Genomic DNA, 6,993 nt, shown 5'->3' with positions numbered 1-6,993 from the left:
AAAAAAAAATTAAGTGTAAAAAAAAAAAAAAAAAAAAAAAATACAAGAAAAAATAAAAAATTGTTTTTTATTTTTTTTAATTATAATTACTAATAACTTCCTAGATAAAAAATAAGATTAATTAAAATCAATTTGAATAAATAAATAATTATGATAGCACAATGCAATTGCAATATTTTTTAATTAATTTATTGTTTATTTTTAAACAAATTCATTCCGTTTTAATATTGTATGATAACATTAATGCATTTCTTTACGTTTTTAATTAACTAATTCAATCTACTAATATTTATTCATTTTCACATTCAATATTATTCATTGTTTTATCACCATATGTATTTGGTATCGTTATTATTCTATGAACGAAAATTATAGTGACGACAAACACGCGGAAATAGACCGAGACAGACAGTTTGTCTAGAATGCTTATTGCATTTCAGTACTGAAATAATACTATACAAGACAAAAAAAAATTATAAATACTTATATAATAATTTTAGATTTATTTTGGGCTCGTTTTTAAATGTTTTATATAATGAAAAAAAAAGGAAAAAAACAAAAAATTATTTCCTTCTGACATTTGCATTGAATTTAATAACAATAAAGCAGTATGATAGCAATACGAATATTATATATTAATGCTGTCGATATTTTGTTTTAATTATTTTAAAATATATTTAATATGATTTTTTTAATTATATTTTTATAATAAAAAAATCCTTTGATATTTTTTATCATTTTCCAAGTATCTAAATCCAAGAATCTCTATAGGATGTCTTGGAAATAATTTGATGATAAAAAATAATTTTTTAAAAAAGGGAAAATAAATATGATAAGTTATCTTTACATAGAATCAATAGCAAAATTAATTATATTATAATATTAATCTTGTTTTTAAGAAAGAGCAAAGTACTTTATACAGTTTGTCTCGCTTGATGTTATTATTCACAAGAAAAAAAATCGTATCATTATCAATCATTTATTATCCAAAACAAAATTATTATTATAATTAAATGTCTCACTACATAATTTTCAATAAAATTTCTCTCGTTTTTAGAAATCTCTAATTAATCAAAATAATGTTAACATTCAATTATTTTTAATCAATGCGATTTATCTTTTATAAACAACTAAAATCTAACTCCTCAAAACCTTTTTTTAAGCGATATTGATATAAATTTCATAAAAATCTAACTATATTAAATATTTCAATATATTTCAATGATTTGATAACTGATAATATAGGATATCTTAGAAATAATTTATGGTAAATAATCAAAATCACGATGATATTTCGCTAGTCAGCTAAATCAATTTCTGATTAATTTCCAGGTATCATATATTTCGATTTTCAGATTAATATCACTTCTGATATTTTTTTATTTATTAAAATACCATGTACTAATGATTTTGTTGATTAATGACCAATTTTTGAGAAGAATATTTATCGAATCTAAATCATTAGTGAAAAAAGATTTAAATTTAAAATATAATCTATCTAAATTTAAAATAGATTCTTAATTTTCTTTACAAAGAATAGACATTCATTTATAAAGATATTTTATCAATACTCAAGATAAAGTCAATAGATAGAGATTACGAGTTATAATAATTTCTTCTTGCTAAAAAAACATATTAAAAATAAAATATTATAACGCACAAAGAATGACGATTTAACATAGCAGCACAAGTTAAAATTATGCTCGTTAATTTTTCACCATTCGTTAATGTTGACATTTATATTCGAGGAAAAAACTATTTTCAATATATAAATTGTGCAATGATTACTAACATTTTATCTTGTGCATATATATTGTGTACATTTCTATTACAAGATCAGTTTAATGGAAAATATTGATTACCACTACTTAAAGAATTTATATATATACAAATATATAAAAGAATCTAGTTGCAATTATTGTGAAAAATTATTTCTTTTAAGTCATTGGCTTATAATACAGAATATCCTATATATACTTAAAAGTAAACGTGTGATTAAACGAATAAAAATTATTTTAACATTAAAAAATGACATTTCATATATCAATAATTTTTAAAATTATCATTTTAAGTTAAAATACAAAAAGATTCTTATAATATACACAATATATAATTTTTAATATTATTTATTTTTTTTTATAATAATGCTCTATAATATTTTTTATAATAATGTTCATAATCTATTATCAACAAATATTAAAAATATCTTTATTTACTTTGTTCACCATCATATCTTTAATTGATTCTTACTATTTTATTTTTTTTCTTTTTTTCTAACTATATTATCGATCGAAAACATGTTTACGATCTCAGCGATTTAGACTCTATGATTTAAAAAAAATTGCTTATTTTCAAAAACAATCTTATGATTTTTCGTATATATCTATTAATTAAATATTAAATTTTCTTTTAAAAATTTGATACATATAAACTCTATTGAGCAATCGTTTCTATTATTAAAAATTTAATCTCATAGGGAATGATGAAGAAAATAATAAATCATGATTTAAAAAAAATAATGATTTCTTATGATAAAATTTTACTATTTTCAGATCAAAATATATGTTCATAATATTCATTTAAAAAATAAAAAAAGAGTTTAAAAATATTTATAGCTATATTATGCTAATAAAGTTTATGTTTCACAAAATTTAAATTCTAATTTATGAGTTCCAACTTATTCTCATTATATAAAACATTTGCTTTATGTTTAATATTGTATTTTAAAATTAAGGCAAAGTAAAGTACTTATTTCTAAATTTGTACATGATATTCTTATGCTTCGTGATATACACGCATAAATTTATCACACACAGAAAAATCATCAAAAAAAAGATACACGTTTATTGAAAATCAATGTTTTATCAAAAAATAATTGAAATATGTAAATATAAATTTTTTTTAATAAATTTTTATTGTGATACAATAATTTGTTATTTTTAACAAATTAATTGAGCTGAAACATAAAATATAATCTAAGTTTCTTGAATTTCGTATGAGCTGTTTATTTAAAATATTTTAAAACAATATAATTATAATTTTTTTGATACGTTTTTTAAAGCAACAAATTAACAAAGATGTTTATAAAAACCAATCTTCGTAATCGTTACAGAAATTACATATCATCACGATTGTATTTCCATGCGAAAATTTTCCACTGGAGAGAGCATTACTTTTACCCATGAATGTATGATTGAAAACTATACATATAGCAGCATACCAGCATAGAAAACTATACATACCTAAAATCTAAATCTAATCTTTATCTTGATTGTTATTTTCGCTATTAAACAAAATCTATAATCTAAACGCATAAAAAAGTAAAACATAATCTCTCATGATATATATGTATATATAAAACGAACAAGCAATAGAAAATAAATAAAAAAAAATATTTACGCAAATATTCAAAATTTATATTTTTTAACTATTAATATGAAAAAATTTATATTGATTTCGATTCTATTTTTAATGAATTTTTCTCATTAGAAAAACAAAATAAGAAAACAAAGCTTTTACCATGAAACTGATGTATGTATCTACATAAATAGCATAGTGGTGTGACTGCATCAGTGAAACATAGGAGGGGGAAGTCGGTCGATGCCGTGGAACCGTGGCACGTTGAAATCACGTGCACATCAGCAGGCATTCGCGTGTTCGGCTAAGCCTCGACACGCTCTCGCTTCCTCGAGTACAATGCCCGTCGTGTTTCGGATTATACTTATCTTTCCGAATATCAATATCAGTCTGCATCCGTTAGAAAATTTTGTCCATCCATGAACATTCTCATTTTGAACATTCAATATAATAATTGATATTATATTGAAATCGATATCGAAGTTCAAAACATTTAGAAAATGCTTTCGAATATTTTCGAGCATTTTAAAAGCATTCATAAATTAATAAATTTCATGTGTAAATGAAAGAAATTTTTGTTTCATTTTTTGTTTTTTGTTTTTATTTTTTTGTTTCAATGATGTGGAGTATAGATAGAGTGGATAGTGTGGATATAGATATAGATAATATTATCTAACATAAATATGTTTTTTTTAAAAAAAACTTATTTTGAAAGTCACATGATATCATGATTAGTTTTCAATTAGATAACCTAACCTTTTAGCAAACTATTTAAAAAATAATGCTAATAACTTAATAACAGTGCTCGTTATATGATATAAAATGTTTCACAGTACTTTAGCTTAAAAAATTTATTTAAGAACCTTATTTTTTATTAATAAATATAGCAATATAATTACAAGCTTTCATTAAGAATTAATTTTTAATTTATTTCATAAAGAATTACTTTAATTACATAATATTGATTGATATATCATTTTAATTTAATGATTGATAATTCCTAAGTACTACTCAAATGAAAATAGTTTTATTATCATTATTTATTATTCAAATCCTAATAGTTTTATAATAAAAGTTTTCATTTAAAGTATCCATTTTCATTTAAATATATAAAATGCATTTAATAAATTATATAATATATTATACACACAATAAAAAATTATGAATTAATTTATAATTAAAATTATAAATGAGATAATAAACTAAAAATAAAAATAGATAATAATTTTCATGATAAATATTTAAAGAAATTATCTACAAATAATGCACGTAGAAAATGCAATAGTAACATCTAGAATGTTAAAGAGAAACAAATTATGCATTTGTCCTCACATATGTCCTTGAAAAACGCTATTTATTTTGCACAATGTCGTTTCATGAACAATTTAATAATATCATAGAAAAGTATTTCTTGAAGAAAAATATTTTTCTGTATCATCAAAGAGATAAACTTTTCTTCTTGTTAAAACAAGATGTATTTATTACAACTTCTTTTAATCATAAATATAGTATATTTTACTTTCAATCATCCAAGGTTTTATTATATTATATCTATGTACATATTCACTTCGTAATTTTATTAGTTGAAGGTTAGACTAAATTTATTTTTCTATAAAATATATTTATAGAATCATTATAGAATATTTATTAGATATCATTTGAAGTCAAAGAAAAATATAAATATATATAATACTTCCTTTTTTACTTCATACAAAATATATAAAATATATATACATAATTATTATAATTTTATATTTTTGATAGAATTTTTATCTCTTAATTTAAAAAAGAATTAAAAAAAATTAAAATAATGAACTAAATCTTTATATCTATAATAAACAGGAACCGGTAATGATAATTATTTGAGTTGGAAATATCATTTAATAATCGCAATGTTTTCATTAAGCGAATTTACTTCCTTTTTTACTTCATACAAATGCATTCTAAAATATAATGAAAATTTAGTTATTCAAGACAATTAAATTTAAATGAATTATTAAAATATATATGTAATTTCATTCTAAATTGAACAAATCGATTTTTTTTTTGCAATGTTTTTCATCAAATAAATATTCGTAATTATATATACACAATATTTATTTAATTTCTCATGATTTATGAAAATAACTTTATTCGAAAGAAAATATTTATTATCGATTATCGATTATCGAAAATATGATCGATTAATGATAGGATTTTTGATTCTATCAAATTTTCAATTTTTTGTTCGACATATATTATAATAATTTCAAATAATTCAATATATAATAATTTCAAAAAATTCTTATCTTATTTTAATATAGTATTGTTAAGTACTTTCCTTTTTCTTATTTTATGATGTAGTTATTATCTCAATATTAAAAAGTAAATAATCAAATTATAAAAATAATTTTTTCAAAGATTCTTTTAATATATCTATATTATATGAAGAAACGTTATCGAGAATATTTATAGATATTTTTGCCATAATAAACATTTTTTATATATTTCATTAAATTTCATAAAATTTTATAGAAATATATCGAAATATTTGTTGATATAATTCCAAAAAAAAATACTAAAGAAAATTTTAATTTTAGTTTTAATTTATAATGATTATCATTTCTAAATTGAAAATCTTAAAACAAATAATTATCAAAAATAGATAAAAATAACAATCTTAGAAAATTTATCTATAATAATGAATAGATTAAAATGGAATAAAATGAAATGAAATAATAAAAATCAATATTCTTTGCATTTTCTATTTGACAAATAATGTGGCAAATAATGATGGTAATATTAGAAAGTTACAATCAATTATCGAATTTTACTATTTGTCAGAAAAAATGAGTTAAAATCATTAATGAATCAAATACAATATTACAAAGAATTATCATATAATATATAATATAGATTATATATGCATTTTCAAAAAATAGAATTACTTATTTATGACTCTCGCAATAAATTATAAATTTAATTCTTTCTTTTCCTTTTGATTTTTTTTTTTGTTTTCTGTATCATTCTCGTTAAAACTTGTACTATATTCATATATAATAAATATTACATAAAGTAACAAATATTATTAAAAAAGAAGTGTTATTAAAAAAGAATGTAAAACTTTTGAAATTAACTTTTAAGCTTAAAAATATTTTCATATAATATTTCTATATTTACACATTTATATTTTGTAATTTATTTTTGTAAAAAAAAATCTTAATAGCATCCTAATTATTATTAACATTTATATATTATTATTAATAATTATATATTATCATTTTATATATTATAACTTCTTTCTCAATGGTAATGCGTTTTTATACTAAACAAATAAATTGATTTTCAAAAATGATTGATCATAGCATAAATCCTACTTTTGTTTATTATGTTATTATGACTGCAATCGAGTCAATGATTATGTCTTTAAAAAAAAAATTCTTTCGCGAATGTATCATAGTTATTTATGAAATTGAGCATTCATATGATGCATATTACAAAGTAGTGAACATATCGTGAACATCGATTATTTGATAATGTACGCAGTTCTATGTTCAATCAGCTGTTCAGGAAGCCTCATTCAGGAATTGGTACATTGACAGTATTATTATGTCAAACATATATATAAATATTGATAATATATTTTTTTCAGATTAT

General features: G+C 19.8%; 2 protein-coding genes across 2 annotated transcripts in view; both read right to left on the bottom strand.

The window, feature by feature from the left end:
* Nucleotides 1–6,993, bottom strand: part of LOC102674028 (huntingtin-interacting protein 1) — a 31,477-nt gene that overhangs the window by 13,999 nt on the left and 10,485 nt on the right. The window lies entirely within an intron of this gene.
* Nucleotides 1–6,993, bottom strand: part of LOC102673800 — a 14,558-nt gene that overhangs the window by 6,505 nt on the left and 1,060 nt on the right. The gene's annotated exons all lie outside the window — the stretch shown is intronic.

The sequence above is a fragment of the Apis dorsata genome, unplaced genomic scaffold (assembly GCF_000469605.1).
Source record: "Apis dorsata unplaced genomic scaffold, Apis dorsata 1.3 scaffold_127, whole genome shotgun sequence".
In the NCBI taxonomy this organism is placed as follows: domain Eukaryota; kingdom Metazoa; phylum Arthropoda; class Insecta; order Hymenoptera; family Apidae; genus Apis; species Apis dorsata.
This window is presented reverse-complemented; position numbering and strand designations above follow the sequence as displayed.